Here is a 23699-nt window from a genome sequence, read left to right as displayed (position 1 = left end):
CGTTGATCTGGAAACCTCACATACTGGAAGATGACGTTTAAATAGAGCAGAGAACATATATATGTACCTGCAAGTACAACAGAAATAAGATAACAAACTGTTGGCTTCCATTTGTCCATTGCTATTCACCTATCAGCGCCAATTAGCTGTTGGCTTCTCTTCTCTATTACCTTCTTTGTTCTTACAGGTGCATACTTATATATGTTCTCTGCTTCATAGCATCTATTATCCCGATGAAGGAGTTAGTATATACTGCGAAATGTCATGTTCTTCATGATAAAGAAGTTGATATCCATAAATTCCCTTCCTTATATACACAAAATGACATTGTTCTGTTATCAGGGAGATAACTGACTTTAAAAGTCCATTTTCCACTCTTGTCGAACTAGGCTGGAATTTCTGTGTTCGATCGTTGCGCCATCAGTGGCTCTTACGAGTTATGTCCCTTCTATGTCCCTCCTATTGACCAATCAGATTCCATCTCTCATATCACTTGCATTTGCTTCAAACAAATGGATATGCCCAGTCCAGACGATCTGATCGATGATCAAGATCTATATTGTAATAAAACGGGTCTTACTTCGCAAAGTGCATCAAATCACGTGAATTCACCTTGATTAAAACATGAAAACATTTGGAAAATATCTGTTGATGCCACGTTGGTGCTGCACATGCTTTAACCGAAATCTGCACGGCAGTTTACGAAACGGATGTTGATTTCGTTACGCAAATTTGGTTGGACTCGTTCGTCCAGGCAATATATTATAACTCCATAATTCCAGCCCAGTTCGGCAAGGGTAGAAACTGGACTTTGAAAGTCAATTAACTCGGGAAGATGGTAACCATGATTCGTTGATCCGGAAAGTGGTTAAGATTGGATAACTTTTGTGGGAGTGCTACCCTCCGTATTAACGGGGTTTCGTTGTACACTTCATAACGGTCTATATTTTTCATGCATACGAATAATGCATGTTTGTCAACAAACCATGGTGATATAAACAACAGAGTTTTATTGATACAGTTTTATTGTTACACCCGTCCAGCTGTGAATTCGGGTAAGCATATGGGTACATTGTACATCCAACCTCTGCTTTCATCCAATATTAGGCAGAATGGGCAGTTGTCCAGTGAACGTATGGACAGGGCCGTTGGGTCGCAGTGTTGTTTCTGGTAAGTTCTGGTGGGGCCCGGAAGTAGCAGCAGGTCGGTGCCCGGATGTTGACATTTGACTGGGTTTCGCTTTAAGAGAGTCTGAAATCCAGTCGATAATGATTGTTTCCAGCAGTGACAGAGGAACCGGCCCAGCTGACAGGATTACCTCGTGGAAGTCCCGGATGTCAAACTTGGAGCCTGGACACGTGAAGGGGGAAAGTGAGAGAGAGGGGAACTTGTGCTTACATCGAAGTAGCTAACATGGCAGCCAGCGCTGTATCGAATAAAATGACCTATACCGCCTTGTAACGATGACACAATCCCCCACTTCCATTAAAGAATAACTATCCCGAACCCTGTTTCAGGCTTATCGCTCCCAACAAACATTGTTTACTGCAAGTATATGCTTAAATCAACCAGTCTGCGTCGTAGCTAGGAGACATAAGGATCAAAATGAATATTTTTACATATTTTCAGTGAAATTGAATGTACATGTTCATGTTTTAGTTGAAACAAAATGTTCCATGTTTTGAAACACCTTGATCACTTCAAAACTAAATCAACCAAGCCTTCACTACTTCGCTATGTCTTACATTGGTCGATTGAAATTTAAAAAAACAGTAACTTTTCTCTAACACAAACAAGCTGATTGAGCAATAGTGAAAATGACTATATACGAGTAGTCATCGTGTAGCCCAAGGATATGGGAACATGGGTAATCACGAACACAACGTCAGCTTAAGCTTTCATATAAACTTAGATATAGCTTGAACATTTCATAATTGAAATACATGTAGTTATTACAATCCTCACCCAAGGCATTCTTGGCTGTTCTCTTAGAGAATGGATCTTCAGTTCTCCTATCTTGTATGCGCATGCCTGTCCTGGCCACGTGATGTAGCGGTCGATCTCGTTCACGAGATTTCCTCCACTCAGAGCCGTGTACTGTTTAAAGAAGCTAATGGCGCGATCACTGCTCCACCTGGAACAGATCAAATACACCATTCTCGGAACAGAGATGGGCATTTCTTGTCCTTTTTATGTACGAAATTAATATGGACACTTTCCAGTTATATTTTAATCGCATATGTAATCGTTATATCTCATCGCTCATTAATAATATTGCCGATTTGGTTTCAAATAAAATATCAAATAAGCATAGATTAAATATTTCTTATTATTCTTGTAGTGTGATGTGTTATCGCTTTATTTGAGTGTTCCGCTTGGCAATGCCTTACCCCATAAAGTGTATTCCGGTATCAACCACCAGTCTGCATGCCCTGAACATTTCGTTACTATATCGACCCATTCTAAAATGAGAAAGTTACTAACATCATCATCATCATCATCATCAGGGGACATGGGTGGCCCAGTCGTCTAAGGCGCCGCGATTCGCTGTGCAGAGTTGCGTCCCTTGGGCACGTCAGAAACCTATGATTGTTGGTTCGAATCCCGGTTCGCCCCAATTATGTTTCTACGTATGTCAGCACCTTACCCGTGCTCGTGGATTTCACCGAGGTGATAAACGTCTTAGACCTGCATCACTTCGGGCTTTCCTCCCACATTATCCGCGATATAACTGGAATAATGTTAAAAGCGGCGTTAAACCCAACTCACTCACTCACTCACTCATCATCATCATCACCATCAGCCCATTTCTGGAGTTCCCCGGCGTGATATTGCTGGAATATTGCTAAAAGAGGCGTAAAACCATACTCAGTCACTCACTCATCACCATCATCATCACCGTCGTTGTCATCTCCGCAGTTTCAAATTCGTTGAGCAGGCAGTATATTATTTATATCTCTTCTCAAATACCTCTAAAGGTGTTAATGTCGTGATGATATTATTCCTTATCTCATAACATGTATTATGAGCTGTATGCTTTTAGCAAAAATAATAACCATAATACCCACAGTTCATAATCGTCGACATACAGACCAAGGTCTTCTCCGAGCGACTCAGCATATAACGCCCAACCCTGGAACATTGAGATGAATCAATAAACGATGAAAATAATGGCCAGTTTAGGTGTATGGTTAGTAAAAGATGCAACATATATGATTTAACAGTCACACATGTTGTGTTTTTACATTTTAATCAATGAAGTGTAATACCTCGATGTAGGCTGTGTATGCGGGGAAGGAGAAAGGAGCACTATATCTGACACCGCCGGTATCTTCCTTCCTGAAGTCGGGCAAGTCTGAGGTCTGTTGTCTGGTTATCTGTAACATACGTCATGTAGAAATGTTTGATAAAATTATGACAACGAAAGCATGCAGTTTATGGTAGTCTATATATCCCCACCCCGTGGAGGTTTCAGGTCACCGGCAACCTAGTACACCTGTCGTACTTCATAGATGGAGTAGGCAGGTTCGGCGACTGGGTTGATAGCTAGTCATTGAACCCCGACGGTGTGGAGCGTTGCTCATAAAAGCAACCACTGCTTTGAGTCGATCTTTTACAGGCCGCCATCGTATAGTCGGAATAATGCTTATTGCGACGTTAAATAACAAACAAACAAAATGAAACCCCCACGGGTGCATTTATCTCCACATACAATGACTGGTGAGAGACTACCTGGAGATGGTGGCCAGGTACTGCTTCGTGAAGGGCGTATCCCACCATTGTGAAGCTGTCACTGAAACATCGAAACAGCAGCTATAAATGACATAGTCGACTCACGAAGAGCCATACTATGAAACGATCGTGCCCTTCATTTCATGACAACGGTGGTCGTAGAATGCGCCAACTCAGTTTCCGCTTTTAAAGTGATTTCGTTCTTTACTCCAGTGACTTTTGATTGCACTGCTAAGTTTTGTCTTTTTGACCGTAATTTTATACCAACCCTTCAAATCTTTAACCAGTCATCAGGTAATCAGGTAATATGGTTGCTCTATAATATACTGTACTGTACTGTATTATTTTTTAATGATCATTTGTTTAAGGGACCCTTAGAGGGCACGGTTGACCCAGTCGTCTAAGGCGCCGCGATTCGCTGTGCAGAGATGCGTTCCTTGGGCACGCCAGAAACCTGTGATTGTGGGTTCGAATCCCGGTTCGCCCCGATTATGTTTCTAGGTGGTCAGCACCATACCCGTGCTCGTGGGTTTCACCGAGGTGGTAAACGTCTGAGACCTGCATCACTTCGGGCTTTCCTCCCACATTAAGCTGACACGCCGCGATATAACTGGAATACTGTTAAAAGCGGCGTAAAACCCATCTCACTCACTCACTGAATTAAGGGACCCTTACAAAAACGATCATGCGGACTTATACAATGGTCCAGAATTATTAACCTCGGAACACTTACGTTTCATTCGGCCTGAAGACATTGGCCTGAAACTCGCCTTCTCTGGACCCGTCAGAGGACCCGGGCATGTACTGGGCCGGCGGACCATCTGTAGCCATCTTCGTTACTCTGGGACAACACGAAATGTGTTACACATCATGATACAGACTAGGTGTCCTACAATTGAAAGACAGTTATGAAAAAGGAATCTCTCTTCGATAACGCTTTTTTCTATCCTACCATGTGAACTACTTGGTACGTACTTGACTTTGTGTGTTGGTATGTTCTTGAACATCTTTGGTAAAGCGGGGTAGAATCTGTTGTAGATTAGATCCTGGTATCTTGCAATAATCTCGTCCTGTAAGGAAATGTCATAATCAGCTTAGCATTGTACAACAGGAAACTACATAGCAGTAGTTGGTTGCTTTGTTGTTTAACGCCGCACTCAGCAATATTCCAGCTATATGACGGCGGTCTGAACATAATCGAGACTGGACCAAACAATCCAGTGATTGGTATCATGAGCATCGATCCACGCAATTGAGATCAATGACATGCATCAACCAAGTCACCGAGACTGACCACCCGATGTTACGGCAAGCATGGTTTGCTGAAGACCTATTCTACCCCGGAATCTTCACGGTGTCTGTAGTTTGTACTCAAATATAGGTGTGATAGGTCTGGAGAAATCAGCGGATGAATTGTGTACGTTAGACCCGGAGCAGTAGTTAAACCAGTGAACAACAGTTTCAGCGTTAGACCGTGTTCACTAGTTAAACCAGTGATTGATTGTGTGAGCTTTAGCCACTGCAGTGGCGGATCCAGAGTGGTGTTGTCCTCTCAGACACAAATTTCCTACCATGATAGCATATTGATTTGATTTTGGTCAAAGTGGACCCCCACCCCCTTTGATTTATAAACATCATGGACCCGACCTTGCAGTTAGTAGTAGGAAGACCAGTCGTAACAGTTCCCGAAGATAACAACTTAAGCTTAAACCTGATGTAGTTTTGATGTCGGCAAAGCAATATCACAAGCGGAGGGGAGGTCTATGGTAAGGGATTCGCAACCGTACCGCTGTTTTGAAATGAAATCGAGGCTCTTTACTCAGCATGGTGAAATATTCTTCGATGGTACCATTAAAATTCTGCTTCTGCATTATCTGGAAAACGAAAAGACATATTCAAATGAATCGTGGCGCTTGTGAAATATACATATCGTGGAGCATTTGAGTGAGTAGGAGAGGAGAAGAACACAAGTGAGTGAGGTGGTTAAACGCCTTCTTGAACAGTACTTTAGTTATAAACCAAAGTGAAAGCTGAATGTTGAGGTACACCTATTGTTCTCGTGAAACCATGGGCACTGGAATGCCATTTTACAACCCAAGGATGATCATCGCGACGAATCTAAGAGTGGATCCCATACGGTAGATTCTGGACTGGACGCTCCGTGAATGGCGGTGCATTCACCACTTGATCACAGGTGCCCCGATGATGAGGGTAAATACACAGGTTAAATGCAAACTGCCACATTAAGACATGGTGTTTAGATATTGAAACCAGAGCTGCAATATTTCTATTAGAGAGTAGAGTGACTGTCATATAAACTTCTATTCGTAACCATTCGAACTTCTCCGTAACTTTAAAAAACCGACTTGTCCCCGGTTGAGACGAATACATCCATCCCCCGTCCTCGCTTCACAGTAACCCATAAGACTATTCGTAAGAATCTGGATCACTCCCGGACAAGCCTTCTTGTAAGTGACGGAAAGATGCGGGAGGCGAGGGAGCGCGGATTATGACATACCTGCCTCATCTTCTTGCTGATCCGTGCAACTTCATCGAAGCCTATCTGATGAACCCGCCCAGGAGGGGTGTCAACTGTGATGTGCCACTTCAACACCTGAGCATAGTAGTTTGCCCCTTGGTTGAGTCCACCAACACCGTAGGATGCTCGGGCATGGGGGATGTACTCCTAAAAAACACGTTCCTTCCGGGGTTACAGAATAGTGTGAAAAGGATTTATGGTACTGTAAAACTAGAATTAACGCTTCTCGCTGCGGCCATTGGACAACGCCGTCAAGGTTAGATGTCACACAAGGTCAACCAAGAGGTCATCCAATGACGCATGTTTACAATCTGGTACCCTTTGTATGTGAATGATGTGTCAAAAGAATGGTCCTTCCGGTTTCATTACTTCACAGTTTTTAATGGGGATTCGGTGTTAGAAGAGGGCCCCGACAACCTATGCTGTTCGTATAAGGCGATAAATGGATCGGATCGTACTAGTACAAGCAGCCACACCCACACGTGCATGCACGACGCTATATAAGTGCAATAATCTTGGACGCGACGTTAAACCCCATTTCACCTCACCACATGTCATCGTATACCAACTACGTAGATACTCGTCATGATAATCACTGGATTGTCTGTTCTACAGTCGATTGTTACAGACCGCCGTCATATAAACTGACGAGAAAAAGAAAGTATACACTTGAAAATTGGATTTAACCAAATAATTACAAACTTTATGAAAACGGTACTAGATTCAAACCACAACTATGATACCCGTATAAATTATATCACCATCTTATAACCATTTCTTGTTTGTATCACTTTAGCCACCATCAAATATGGGTGTATACTTTTTTTACCCGATAGTTTCGCTGGAATATTGCGGCGTTAAACAACAAACAAAAAAACATACATAATCCGACCAGTGGGTATAAACAATATAATATTATATGTTGAAACTATTAATGCAACTCACTCGTAGAATGAAGTTCTTTAGTTGCTTCAAAGCTCTGATGTACTGCGTGGATGCATTAAGAGCCCGAGCTCTCAGTTTTGTCCTAGAACCAAGAAGAGCCAGCGAATAGGTTGTTTTTATCCAGTCGGAAACATAAAACATTAAATAATTCAATTTGATCATAAAGACGCTGACAAAAATATGCCGATTCAAAATATGATATGCCTACTCCTGAATATCTGTCACATTCAGTTTAGGATAAGCCTAATTATTAATGCCGGTCACATTCAGTTTAGGATATACCGACTTCTCAATGCCGGTCACATTCAGTTTAGGATATACCTACTTCTCAATGCCGGTCACATTCAGTTTAGGATATGCCTACTTCTCAATGCCGGTCACATTCAGTTTAGGATATGCCTACTTCTCAGTGCCGGTCACATTCAGTTTAGAATATGCCTACTTCTCAATGCCGGTCACATTCAGTTTAGGATATGCCGACTTCTCAATGCCGGTCACATTCAGTTTAGGATATACCTACTTCTCAATGCCGGTCACATTCAGTTTAGGATATGCCTACTTCTCAATGCCGGTCACATTCAGCTTAGGATATGCCTACTTCTCAATGCCGGTTAGATTCAATTTGTTGAGATCGGTTTTAAATGGTCTGTAGAAGATAAACTCGCTCGGATCGTCCTTGACCATGTCATCTATTTGCCCAGGAATCCGGTCCTGAAACGAGTAGTACAATCCACCTAAAACAAAGGCTAGATACTTTGTGATTTCGGAAATCTTATCACTGAGATTCAAATTCCTAAACTTTCTGAAATAAATTTACATTACACTTATTCATGCGTTATGTCGGCGACACCATGTATGCTTACATGCGACTCGTGTCATATCAAATACTTCTATGTCAAAATAGTGTCAGGTAGAGATCTATTGGTCGAACTGCAACTTATAAACTAGGTCTAGGCTGTAAGGCTCCATCGCACACAATGCTCATGGCCCCTTTAGTCACTGGCCACAAGTTACAGGTTAAACTTCGGCATAACGGGTAGCCACTACACTTAACTTTGGCATAACGGGTAGCCACTACACTTAACTTCTGCAAAACGGGTGGTCACTACACTTAACCTCGGCATAACGGGTAGCCACTACACTTAACTTCTGCAAAACGGGTGGTCACTACACTTAACTTCGGCATAACGGGTAGCCACTACACTTAACTTCTGCAAAACGGGTGGTCACTACACTTAACTTCGGCATAACGGGTAGCCACTACACTTACCTTCTGCATAACGGGTGGCCACTACACTTAACTTCTGCATAACGGGTGGTCACTTCACTTAACTTCTGCATAACGGGTGGTCACTTCACTTAACTTCTGCATAACGGGTGGTTACTACACTTAACTTCTGCATAACGGGTGGCCACTACACTTAACTTCTGCATAACGGGTGGTTACTACACTTAACTTCGGCATAACGGGTAGCCACTACACTTAACTTCTGCAAAACGGGTGGTCACTACACTTAACTTCGGCATAACGGGTAGCCACTACACTTAACTTCTGCATAACGGGTGGTTACTACACTTAACTTCTGCATAACGGGTGGTCACTTCACTTAACTTCTGCATAACGGGTGGTCACTTCACTTAACTTCTGCATAACGGGTGGTTACTACACTTAACTTCGGCATAACGGGTGGCCACTACACTTAACTTCTGCATAACGGGTGGTTACTACACTTAACTTCTGCATAACGGGTGGTCACTTCACTTAACTTCTGCATAACGGGTGGTTACTACACTTAACTTCTGCATAACGGGTGGCCACTACACTTAACTTCTGCATAACGGGTGGTTACTACACTTAACTTCGGCATAGCGGGTGGCCACTACACTTAACTTCGGCATAACGGGTGGTCACTTCACTTAACTTCTGCATAACGGGTAGTCACTTCACTTAAGTCCGGCATAACGGATGGCCACTACACTTAACTTCGGCATAACGGGTGGTCACTACACTTACCTTCGGCATAACGGGTGGTCGCTTCACTTAACTTCGGCATAACAAGTGACCACTACACTTAACTTCTGCATAACGGGTGGTAACTTCACTTAACTTCTGCATAACGGGTGGTTACTACACTTAACTTCTGCATAGCGGGTGGTAACTTCACTTAACTTCTGCATAACGGGTGGTTACTACACTTAACTTCTGCATAACGGGTGGTTACTACACTTAACTTCTGCATAACGGGTGGTCACTTCACTTAACTTCTGCATAGCGGGTGGTCACTTCACTTAACTTCTGCATAGCGGGTGGTAACTTCACTGAACTTCGACATAACGGGTGGTCACGACACTTACCTTCGGAATAACGGGTGGACAGAACACTTAATTTCGACATAGGGGCACTAAATTCCTCCCTAGGAAACGTATGCAAAGATTCACTATATGAATTAAGAAGAGTGATCGTGCTGAGTATTCTTCAGGGTGGCTGAGGTTGCACATCGTTCCGGGCAACGTTTCTGGATGAAGTGAGAATCAATTTGGCAGTAAAATACGTCTAAGAAAGTATACACTGTGTCTTATCAATGCATTAATATAATCTCCACAAACAGCAGTGTATGTTTGAAAATAAAGGATGGTGCAAAACATTTTCAAATTTTTAAGGGAAGAAAATTAAGGTCAAGCTACCTGGTCCCTCAGAAACGACCAGCTCAGAGGCGCCATGAACAATTTAAATATACCTACCATCGACACCGCATTGCTGGTTCTTCCTAATCGTATAGCCTCTCTCATCAGACTGATTTTGTCCGACACCTTGAAACAAATCAGTAACACGCTGTAACAGGTGTCTATCCAATTATTTAACCGACCGAACAGTTAGAATGTAACAGTGAGTGAGAGAAGATGGATTAACACTGCTCAAAAGTAACAGTTTAATATGTGAGCAAAGCCAAGAGTAGCAGTTTTCAAAAATGTGAACTTCACCAGCACGGACATGGTGCTGATAAACCAAAGATCATCAGGGCGAATATGGGATTCGAACCCATGATCGTCGGATCCTGGCTAAGATTTGCAACTCAGCACAACGAATTGTATCGCTTTGGACGACTGGGTGATCCGTGCCCCCATAAATGTAACGACGTTTGTAGAGAGGAACATCATTGGGTTTAATCACCACAAACATGCACATATATTGAATCCGACAGAAACATCGTGTTTGCTACAGTTCTAGTGTGTAGTACTACCTGTGTGGGTTCAGCTGCAAGTCGGGAGATGAAGCTCTCGTAGTCCTTCTGTGTGGAGAATGGTGTGACCTGGAGAAGAAAGCCGGGATTGACCTGGTTGCCCTGCAGGAAGTTGATCGGGGTTAGAGCGCCATACCTGAAAACAGGCCATCGCTAGGGTGTCAACAAAGCATAAGCATATCAGACGACATGTCTTAAATGGGGTGTCGAGTTGGGTCAACAAAGTATTACCATATCTGACAACAGGTCATCATTGAGATGTCGAGTTGGGTCAACAAAGTATTACCATATCTGACAACAGGTCATCATTGAGATGTCGAGTTGGGTCAACAAAGTATTACCATATCTGACAACAGGTCATCATTGGGAGTCGAGTTGGGTCAACAAAGTATTACCATATCTGACAACAGGTCATCATTGAGATGTTGATTTGGGTCAACAAAGTATTACCATATCTGACAACAGGTCATCATTGAGATGTCGAGTTGGGTCAACAAAGTATTACCATATCTGACAACATGTCATCATTGAGGTGTTGAGTTGGGTCAACAAAGCATAAACACAACTCACGTGGCATTCCTCCAGAAAGGAAGAAGGTGAAATTCTGTCACCTATTGCGGCGAAGATTCCTCGCGTAATGTCTGCTGACAATTACCAGCGTGATGGAGTAGCCTAGTGGTTATAGCACCTGCTCATCAGATCCTGGTTCGATTCCCCACAAGTATACAATGTGCGAGGGCTTTCCTTGGTCTGCCACGAAGTAATATCACTGAACTATTTCCAAAGACGACGTACAACCTATTCACTCTCGTATTTGGTTTGATACTTGTGACATATGTATGGGTCCGCGTTGGGATTGCGTGAATGATAAAGTCCAAAGCATCCCATTATAATACAAAGGATCGGGTGTTCATGAAGCGTGTGTGTGGATATAGTTGTATTTTGTGAGTTGATGAGTCAGCTTGATGTTGGTTGAAAGCCCAAACTGTGCATGTCTTAGACATTAAACACTTTTGTGAAACACGTGAGCACGGACCTGGAGCTAACAAACCTGGAAACAATCAGGGCGAGTCTGGGATTCGAACCCATGATCAGTTTCTTGCACGTCTGCGAATAGCAGCGCCTTAGACAACAGGGCAATCAGGGATTGATTTTCTGATCTAGCACTCCATTGCCGATGTCCATTAGAGATGTCGTTTACTATTCTTGAGCCATTTCAGAGCCTCCAATAATCTAATCAAGACTTGGGTTTTTTCTGTCGTTGATGCGGTGTCAATTATACCAAACCAAAATACAACGCAGCGTACTCACGCCACAACGCAACGACTGACGGGCCATGTTACGGAACAAGCAAAACACTTAACGAGACACATATCTCGACAAACCATTCCATGAAAAATAAACGTCATTTACTTCCGTTGGCAGGACTCTGCCGGGAATATACCGATCTTAGAAAGGCGTTCTTACAGTTGGTTAACCAACATGCATATTTCATGTGGCTAGAGAGATATTATATTTACGGTGTAATTCAGCTTCTAGTCTGCACCTTGTCCCCAGACGGACACACACTACGATGTAGGTAGGTGTACGTTGGATGCAGCACGGGAAACGTTAATAGCCACGTTTTCAAAATGGTTCAACCAAGCGTTTAAAGTGAAGAGATGAGAGGGCGTTACTGCGGACTGGAGACTGACATATGTTTCCGTACAGCAGTTTTACGGATCTCGATGTAATTTACTTTAAAATCTTTTGCTTTGTATTCGAACTTGAATTTGACGAGAAAGAAATCAGGAGAGATGAACTGGATACAACTACATATAAGCATATTTCTGCATTTGGTTTTGTTGATGGAGACTAAATGTCCTAAATGACAAAAGTGTAAGCAGATTTAGTGGGACTTAAAAAGATCATCACAAGACGGATTTTAGCAGACCGTGCAAAAACAACGTGCAGTGAGTGAGTGAGTTGGTTTACACAGCTTTGAACTGAATTTAGTTTATATCGCATAGTAACAGTTTAATGCTAAAAAAAGCATTGAAACCTTCACACTGTTTTTTTTTCTGTAGCTATTCTGATGTATGGGGTGTTTATATAAAACGTCAACCCCAGAGAAAAACCGGTTTCGATTATCCGCCCAAACAATTTCCTTTTGGCGTAAAAGGCAAAATAGTGGTGAAAAGTATATGAATGGATCACTGAAATCCTTGATGACACCAGGTTTTCGCGAAAAAGGTAGCCATAGATAATTAACATCGGCTTCTTTGTTTTCGGTATGGGTAATAATGAATAGCTCACAGTCTCCACTGATATCCCCGCGACACGGTGGTGAGTGTGTCGTTCATGACGGCGTAGTTGTACCGTTGTTGTCTGGGCAGAGAGTTGTAGTCGATCTTACCGAGACTCACTAGAAACTCATCAACCTTTGCCTTGGAAAGAGGAAAATAGTTTAAGTTACAAATAAGGTAGATCGGACGGTGGCTGCTGAGAATAGCACACTATGTGTATCTACATTGCTACATGGTTGGTTCTGCCGGACATCCGGATGATTTAACTGGGGCCGGTGGCGCGCGGATAACAAATGTTTCTATAGGTCAAAGCTAATTATTTGTACAGTAATTGCATGAACGTGTTTTCCGATGACAGAAGATTGGAAGTGGTAATATGATTTGCTGTGGTAGATTTGGTGGAGGGGGAGATTGTACGAGAAGATGGTTTCGAATAAAGTTGTCGTGCCAATGGATATGGTAGATGTAAAAATATTGCCTTCGTCGTTGTGGTGGAGTAGGTAGTAGAAGTGTCTTTGGGAGTGACCATGGTAGTGGTAGTAGTATTGTCTGTGGTGGTGGTGGTGTCGTTGGTTGTGTCGTTGGCCATTGTGTTGGTAGTGGTAGTAGTATTGTCTTTGGAGTGGTTATGGTAGTAGTATTGTCTTTGGGGTGGTTATGGTAGTGGTTGTGGTGGTAGTATTGTCTTTGGGGTGGTTATGGTAGTGGTTGTGGTGGTAGTATTGTCTTTGGGGTGGTTATGGTAGTGGTAGTAGTATTGTCTTTGGGGTGGTTATGGTAGTGGTAGTAGTATTGTCTTTGGGGTAGCTATGGTAGTGGTAGTGGTAGTAGTATTGTCTTTGGGGTGGTTATGGTAGTGGTAGTAGTATTGTCTTTGGGGTGGTTATGGTAGTGGTAGTAGTATTGTCTTTGGGGTGGTTATGGTAGTGGTTGTGGTAGTAGTATTGTCTTTGGGGTGGTTATGGTAGTGGTAGTGGTAGTAGTATTGTCTTTGGGGTGGTTATGGTAGTGGTAGTAGTATTGTCTTTGGGGTAGCTATGGTAGTTGTAGTGGTAGTAGTATTGTCTTTGGGGTGGTTATGGTAGTGGTTGTGGTGGTAGTATTGTCTTTGGGGTGGTTATGGTAGTGGTAGTGGTAGTGGTAGTAGTATTGTCTTTGGGGTGGTTATGGTAGTGGTAGTAGTATTGTCTTTGGGGTAGCTATGGTAGTGGCAGTGGTAGTAGTATTGTCTTTGGGGTGGTTATGGTAGTGGTAGTGGTAGTAGTATTGTCTTGCGGGTGGTTATGGTAGTGGTAGTAGTATTGTCTTTGGGGTGGTTATGGTAGTGGTTGTGGTGGTAGTATTGTCTTTGGGGTGGTTATGGTAGTGGTAGTGGTAGTAGTATTGTCTTTGGGGTGGTTATGGTAGTGGTAGTAGTATTGTCTTTGGGGTAGATATGGTAGTGGTAGTGATAGTAGTATTGTCTTTGGGGTGGTTATGGTAGTGGTTGTGGTGGTAGTATTGTCTTTGGGGTGGTTATGGTAGTGGTAGTGGTAGTAGTATTGTCTTTGGGGTGGTTATGGTAGTGGTAGTAGTATTGTCTTTGGGGTAGCTATGGTAGTGGTAGTGGTAGTAGTATTGTCTTTTGGGGTGGCTATGGTAGTGGTAGTGGTAGTAGTATTGTCTTTGGGGTGGCTATGGAAGTGGTAGTAGAATTGTCGTGGGGGTGGCTATGGTTGAAGTTGTGGTCGTAGTATTGTCTTCCGGGGTGGCTATGGTTGAGGTTGTGGTCGTAGTATTGTCTTCCGGTGTGGCTATGGTAGAGGTTGTGGTAGTAGTATTGTCTTCCGGGGTGGCTATGGTGGAGGTTGTGGTAGTGGTAGTAGTATTGTCTTTTGGGGTAGCTATGGTAGTGGTAGTGGTAGTAGTATTGTCTTTGGGGTGGTTATGGTAGTGGTAGTGGTAGTAGTATTGTCTTTGGGGTGGCTATGGTAGAGGTAGTGGTCGTAGTATTGTCTTTTGGGGATAGCTATGGTAGTGGTAGTAGTATTGTCTTTGGGGTGGTTATGGTAGTGGTTGTGGTGGTAGTATTGTCTTTGGGGTGGCTATGGTAGAGGCAGTGGTAGTGGTAGTAGTATTGTCTTTTGTGGTGGCTATGGTAGTGGTAGTGGTAGTAGAATTGTCGTGGGGGTGGCTATGGTTGAGGTTGTGGTCGTAGTATTGTCTTTGGGGTGGCTATGGTAGAGGTTGTGGTGGCAGTATTGTCCTTGGGAGTGGCTATGGTAGTGGTAGTGATAGTAGTATTGTCTTCCGGGGTAGCTATGGTAGTGGTAGTGGTAGTAGTATTGATGATGGGAGAGCCCTCTATGATTAAACAGCTAACCTTTTGGAAGTCCATTTCCCCAAATCCAAATTTATCCAACACATCGTCGTAGTCGTGCACGTTGAGGAGAGTGGCCATCTCAGGGGATTCCCTTAGTCGCCATTGGTAAAACTGGTCAAACAGTGACTGAAGAGAAGTGGCCGCGTCACCTGGGGGAGAGTCAGACAGTGTCAGTGGCAAGTCAGGCTGTACAAAAATGGCCGTGTCACCTGGGGGAGAGTCAGACAGTGTCAATGGCCTGACGGCTGTAGAGAAGTGGCCGTGACACTTAAGGGAGAGTCGGACACTGTCAATGTCAAGTCAGGCTGTAGAGAACTGGCGGTGTCACCTTCGGGACAGTCGGACACTGTCAATGTCAAGTCAGGCTGTAGAGAACTGGCGGTGTCACCTTCGGGACAGTCGGACAGTGTCAATGTCAATTCAGCCTGCAGAGAATTGGCGGCGTCACCTGGGGGATAGTCAGACAGTGCCAATGGCAAGTCAGACTGTAGAGAACTGGCGGCGTCACCTGCGGGAGAGTCAGACAGTGTCAGTGTCAAGTCAAGCTGCAGAGAACTGGCGGCGTCACCTGCGGGAGAGTCAGACAGTGTCAGTGTCAAGTCAAGCTGCAGAGAACTGGCGACGTCACCTGCGGGATAGTCAGACAGTGTCAGTGTCAAGTCAAGCTGTAGAGAACTGGCGGCGTCACCTGCGGGAGAGTCAGACAGTGCCAATGTCAAGTAAGGTTGCACAGAACTGGCCTTGGGGAAGCGTTACACTATGTCAGGATTCAGATTAAAGCTTCTGAGAGATGCGTCACAAAATCCTCTCGTAGGACGTATTTAACCTCCCCAGTGACGGTCACTTAGTTTCTGATTGGCATGCAATCTTTAAGCAATAGTGAGTGAGTGAGTTAGGTTTAACGCCGCTTTTAACAGTATTCCAGTTATATCACGGAGTGTCAGCTTATTGAAAGCCCGAAGTGATGCAGGTCTTCGGTGAAACCCACGAGCACGGGTATGGTGCTGATAAACCTAGAAACATAATCGGGGCGAACCGGGATTAACAACCCACAATCATAGGTTTCTGGCGTGCCCAAGGGGCGCAACTCTGCACAGCGAATCGCGGCGGCTTAGGCGACTGGGCCACCCGTGTCGCATATTACTCATATATTCTCTTGTCGCGGGACGATCACCAGAGACACATTCTTACACTGACAATCGTGTGGCCTGTGTGTCAGGTTTGCTAACATACATTGCATATCGCTGAGATACTACCATGACTGTTTTATGATAAACATAATGTGGTCACGTGGGACAGACACAGGGGCTTTGATGTTGTCTGCTACCATGTAATTTCTTTCATGTTTCGTGATGTTGTGATATTGATGTAGTGTTATTGAAATATTGTGGTGGTGGCGTGCTGTTCATGTGATGTTATGATAATATTGCTGTTATAATGTTAATGTGATGTATATTTGAAGTCGATTTGATAATCCCGTTTAATGTTTTGATGTTGCGTTTGAAATTAACACAAATGATTCGCGAATTTCTTAAATAAGTTGAGTAAATTCGTGCATGCTGGTGAATGCCGACCTTTTTGTGTGACAACATCTATATGAAGATCTGTCTCACCTGCAACGTCCTCAGAGATCAGGGCGAGCACCGCGACGTAGATCCACATCATAACAACCTGCAACAGACAACACTATGAAGTGCTTCCATTACATTCAGTCCCCACGCTTGGTTTGAATCCTGCGAAAAGATATATGCATAATTGTCAACAATAATCTTGACATAATACCAGTAATCGGATATGTATCTCATGACCATATGGTCTGTTCGAGTTTTTTCCTATTAACGATATCATCAATTTAAAATTCTGATGGCATCCCTGTGTAAACAGATACTTGAAAAAGTAAATAAATACCTGTTTTACAGCTATGAAAAAAGCGTAATTATGGAAAGCATATTAATCCGTAGAATCGTACCTAACATGTTTTTCATGTAACCCACTATTTCAAATGTACGTACTCATTTTGTGCATGGCCCAGTTACCTTAGTATTTATAAAAGACTGAAGGTGATAAACCAAATACTACACGACAAGTATACCCAAGTATATGTCACATTATAAATACACGGTTACTAAACACTTGTATGAGAATATACGGAATTTAAGGATCTGTAAGAACTGACCTGTCTGCTCTACCCAAACAAAGCCAGTGTGACTGATAGGAAGGCCAGGCAGGCGTCCCGCTCTCACAACGTTCTGAGTTTGTCCCAGCTGCTGTCCCAAGCCATGATACGTGAATCTGGTAGCTGGTTTTCATCGTTAAAGGGTGATAGTGGAATAGATTACAATGTTTTGTACAATATACCTGGTTGAAATTGGCAAACTGATAAGCAGGTAATGAGATGAACATTTGCAACGAAATAGGGAATGCCGATGCATGTTAATTTTTCATATGTAGATGTTCATAAATGAACAAGAGCTTGAATAGTTGATGGATGGCTTATGACTTATATGCATTTGCATGTTTTGTGGAGTATGATTGCGTTATCGTCATCCCAATGTCCGGGAATACACTACACCACATATGTACCCAGTGTTGTTGATCTGGGAATACACTACACCACATATGGACCCAGTGTTGAAGACCCGGGAATACACTACATCACATATGTACCCAATGTTGTTGATCTGGCAATAAACTACACCACATATGTACCCAGTGTTGCAGACCCGGGAATACACTACACCACATATGAACCCAATGTTGTACACCCAGGAATACACTTCACCACATATGTACCCAGTGTTGTAGACCCGGGAATACACTACACCACATATGTACCCATTGTTGTAGAACCAGGAATACACTACACCACATATGGACCCTGTGTTGTAGACCTGGGAATACACTACACTACATATGTACCCAGTGTTGTAGACATATGAATACACTACACCACATATGGACCCTGTGTTGTAGACCTGGGAATACACTACACTACATATGTACCCAGTGTTGAAGACCCGGGAATACACTACACCACATATGGACCCTGTGTTGTAGACCCGGGAATACACTACACTACATATGTACCCAGTGTTGTAGACCCGGGAATACACTACACCACATATGTACCCAGTGTTGTAGACCAAGGAATACACTACACCACATATGTACCCAGTGTTAGAGCCCCGGGAATGCACTACACCACATATGTACCCAGTGTTGTAGACCTGGGAATACACTACACTACATATGTACCCAGTGTTGTAGACCTGGGAATACACTACACCACATATGGACCAAGTGTTGTAGACCCGGGAATACACTACACTACATATGTACCCAGTGTTGTAGACCCGGGAATACACTACACCACATATGTACCCAGTGTTGTAGACCTGGGAATACACTACACTACATATGTACCCAGTGTTGTAGAACCAGGAATACACTACACTACATATGTACCCATTGTTGTAGAACCAGGAATACACTACACCACATATGGACCCAGTGTTGTAGACCCGGGAATACACTACACTACATATGTACCCAGTGCTGTAGACCCGGGAATACACTACACCACATATGTACCCAGTGTTGTAGACCCGGGAATACACTACACCACATATGTACCCAGTGTTGTAGACCCGGGAATACACTACACTACATATGGACCCAGTGTTGTAGACCCGGGAATACACTACACTACATATGTACCCAGTGTTGTAGACCCGGGAATACACTACACTACATATGTACCCAGTGTTGTAGACCTGGGAATACACTACACTACATATGTACCCAGTGTTGTAGACCCGGGAATACACTACACTACATATGTAAGCAGTGTTGTAGACCCGGGAATACACTACACTACATATGTACCCAGTGTTGTAGACCCGGGAATACACTACACCACATATGTACCCAGTGTTGTAGAACCAGGAATACACTACACCACATATGTACCCTGTGTTGTAGACCTGGGAATACACTACACTACATATGTACCCAGTGTTGTAGACATATGAATACACTACACCACATATGAACCCAGTGTTGTAGACCCGGGAATACACTACACTACATATGTACCCAGTGTTGTAGACCCGGGAATACACTATACTACATATGTACCCAGTGTTGTAGAACCAGGAATACACTATACTACATATGTACCCAGTGTTGTTGATCTGGGAATACACTACACCACATATGTACCCAGTGTTGCAGACCCGGGAATACACTACACTACATATGTACCCAGTGTTGTAGACCAAGGAATACACTACACTACATATGTACCCAGTGTTGTAGACCTGGGAATACACTACACTACATATGTACCCAGTGTTGTAGACCTGGGAATACACTACACTACATATGTACCCAGTGTTGTAGACCTGGGAATACACTACACTACATATGTACCCAGTGTTGTAGACCCGGGAATGCACTACACTACATATGTACCCAGTGTTGTAGACCCGTGAATACACTACACTACATATGTACCCAGTGTTGTAGACCCGGGAATACACTACACTACATTTGTACCCAGTGTTGTAGACCCGTGAATGCACTACACTACATATGTACCCAGTGTTGTAGACCTGGGAATACACTACACCACATATGTACCCAGTGTTGTAGAACCAGGAATACACTACACCACATATGTACCCTGTGTTGTAGACCCGTGAATGCACTACACTACATATGTACCCAGTGTTGTAGACCCGTGAATGCACTACACTACATATGTACCCAGTGTTGTAGACCCGTGAATGCACTACACTACATATGTACCCAGTGTTGTAGACCCGTGAATACACTACACTACATATTTACCCAGTGTTGTAGACCCGGGAATACACTACACCACATATGTACCCAGTGTTGTAGAACCAGGAATACACTATACTACATATGTACCCAGTGTTGTAGACCCGGGAATACACTACACTACATATGTACCCAGTGTTGTAGACCCGGGAATACACTACACCACATATGTACCCAGTGTTGTAGAACCAGGAATACACTACACCACATATGTACCCAGTGTTGTAGACCCGTGAATGCACTACACTACATATGTACCCAGTGTTGTAGACCCGGGAATACACTACACCACATATGTACCCAGTGTTGTAGAAGCAGGAATACACTACACTACATATGTACCCAGTGTTGTAGACCCGGGAATACACTACACTACATATGTACCCAGTGTTGTAGACCTGGGAATACACTCCACCACGTATGTACCCAGTGTTGTAGACCCGGGAATGCACTACACTACATATGTACCCAGTGTTGTAGACCCGGGAATACACTACACCACATATGTACCCAGTGTTGTAGAACCAGGAATACACTACACCACATATGTACCCAGTGTTGTAGACCCGTGAATGCACTACACTACATATGTACCCAGTGTTGTAGACCCGGGAATACACTACACTACATATGTACCCAGTGTTGTAGACCCGGGAATACACTATACTACATATGTACCCAGTGTTGTAGAACCAGGAATACACTATACTACATATGTACCCAGTGTTGTTGATCTGGGAATACACTACACCACATATGTACCCAGTGTTGCAGACCCGGGAATACACTACACTACATATGTACCCAGTGTTGTAGACCAAGGAATACACTACACTACATATGTACCCAGTGTTGTAGACCTGGGAATACACTACACTACATATGTACCCAGTGTTGTAGACCTGGGAATACACTACACTACATATGTACCCAGTGTTGTAGACCTGGGAATACACTACACTACATATGTACCCAGTGTTGTAGACCCGGGAATGCACTACACTACATATGTACCCAGTGTTGTAGACCCGTGAATACACTACACTACATATGTACCCAGTGTTGTAGACCCGGGAATACACTACACTACATTTGTACCCAGTGTTGTAGACCCGTGAATGCACTACACTACATATGTACCCAGTGTTGTAGACCTGGGAATACACTACACCACATATGTACCCAGTGTTGTAGAACCAGGAATACACTACACCACATATGTACCCTGTGTTGTAGACCCGTGAATGCACTACACTACATATGTACCCAGTGTTGTAGACCCGTGAATGCACTACACTACATATGTACCCAGTGTTGTAGACCCGTGAATGCACTACACTACATATGTACCCAGTGTTGTAGACCCGTGAATACACTACACTACATATTTACCCAGTGTTGTAGACCCGGGAATACACTACACCACATATGTACCCAGTGTTGTAGAACCAGGAATACACTATACTACATATGTACCCAGTGTTGTAGACCCGGGAATACACTACACTACATATGTACCCAGTGTTGTAGACCCGGGAATACACTACACCACATATGTACCCAGTGTTGTAGAACCAGGAATACACTACACCACATATGTACCCAGTGTTGTAGACCCGTGAATGCACTACACTACATATGTACCCAGTGTTGTAGACCCGGGAATACACTACACCACATATGTACCCAGTGTTGTAGAAGCAGGAATACACTACACTACATATGTACCCAGTGTTGTAGACCCGGGAATACACTACACTACATATGTACCCAGTGTTGTAGACCTGGGAATACACTCCACCACGTATGTACCCAGTGTTGTAGACCCGGGAATGCACTACACTACATATGTACCCAGTGTTGTAGACCCGGGAATACACTACACCACATATGTACCCAGTGTTGTAGAACCAGGAATACACTACACCACATATGTACCCAGTGTTGTAGACCCGTGAATGCACTACACTACATATGTACCCAGTGTTGTAGACCTGGGAATACACTACACCACATATGTACCCAGTGTTGTAGAAGCAGGAATACACTACACTACATATGTACCCAGTGTTGTAGACCCGGGAATACACTACACCACATATGTACCCAGTGTTGTAGAAGCAGGAATACACTACACTACATATGTACCCAGTGTTGTAGACCCGTGAATACACTACACTACATAATTACCCAGTGTTGTAGACCCGGGAATACACTACACCACATATGTACCCAGTGTTGTAGAACCAGGAATACACTATACTACATATGTACCCAGTGTTGTAGACCCGGGAATACACTACACTACATATGTACCCAGTGTTGTAGACCCGGGAATACACTACACCACATATGTACCCAGTGTTGTAGAACCAGGAATACACTACACCACATATGTACCCAGTGTTGTAGACCCGTGAATGCACTACACTACATATGTACCCAGTGTTGTAGACCCGGGAATACACTACACCACATATGTACCCAGTGTTGTAGAAGCAGGAATACACTACACTACATATGTACCCAGTGTTGTAGACCCGGGAATACACTACACTACATATGTACCCAGTGTTGTAGACCTGGGAATACACTCCACCACGTATGTACCCAGTGTTGTAGACCTGGGAATACACTCCACCACGTATGTTCTTAGGACTGTAGGGGATGTGCTTCATATACTGTATACGACTGTATGTGAAATAAGCCCATACAAATGGCTGCACTTGTTCTGTGGTTGAAATCTGGTTCAGTAGCTCCGAGGCCAATCTCTCTCAATCTTATATCCTTGATGGAGCTGGAGTAGACCATAGTTGTTATTTCTGTTTTTCTTAAAAATCACAGTGTCGGGAAATATATAATCTGCCATTACCGTTATCTGATTTCGAAAGTTGACTGTGTTTGCAAACCGTCCAGAACATGGTCGGCGTATATCTGGTAGTTTACGGTGGGATTTATTCTAAAACATTTATTGCCGAAAAGGATTATGATCGACCAATCAACCTTCCAGTGCGGGGGTTTGTTTGAAATAAGCATTTATTCTAGTAAAGCTTATCACAAAGTATTTACGATAAACAGAAGCACTACTATACGCGGCATACACGTTTACTTTGAGTTCTACTATGAGACATGTTTACTAATAGGGTTTTTCTTTTTTCTGAAACACCAACAGGCCTCAATTTGGAGAGAACTGTTGATGTATTTTGAATATGCATGTTTCTAATCTCGATTGTGACATTGCGACAAAAATGTTGTATACATTGTTTTAAAGTACATTATGGAGCCAGTGTTAACGTGTGTGTGTGCGTGCGTGCGTGCGTGCGTGCGTGCGTGCGTGCGTGTGTGTCCGCCATCATGTGTGTGTGTGTGTGTGTGTGTCCGCCATCATGTCAGTGTACGGCGTTCTACCTCTGTGTAGCCTACTCTAGCACTATAGAGAGTTGTGAAGCAGTGCATGAAGGCTCTAGTCTCACTACACATTATGGAATACAGATTATGCAATATGATTGCTACGTCATTTTGATATAGGAAACTTTAGAATTTCTAATTTCGCTTTTGCTAACCTACTACGCGTTAGTTATTTTTCACTGAAAACAAAAAGTAAGAAAAAGTCTACAAGGATTAATATTTATTATACCAACAACCAGTAATGCATTTATTATCGATATCTATCACAGATTTCAGCGAATATATTAAGAAATATTCCATCATAAACAAAGCTTTTGGCACATAAAGAGATTAAAAAGCTT

General features: G+C 43.3%; 1 pseudogene; it reads right to left on the bottom strand.

Annotated features, from left to right (window-relative positions):
* Positions 1–1005: 1005 nt before the first annotated feature.
* Positions 1006–17367, bottom strand: LOC139478936 (uncharacterized; annotated as a pseudogene).
* Positions 17368–23699: the final 6332 nt, after the last annotated feature.

Source organism: Haliotis cracherodii, unplaced genomic scaffold (assembly GCF_022045235.1).
Source record: "Haliotis cracherodii isolate W230 unplaced genomic scaffold, xgHalCrac1.p SCAF_1, whole genome shotgun sequence".
Lineage (NCBI taxonomy): Eukaryota > Metazoa > Mollusca > Gastropoda > Lepetellida > Haliotidae > Haliotis > Haliotis cracherodii.
This window is presented reverse-complemented; position numbering and strand designations above follow the sequence as displayed.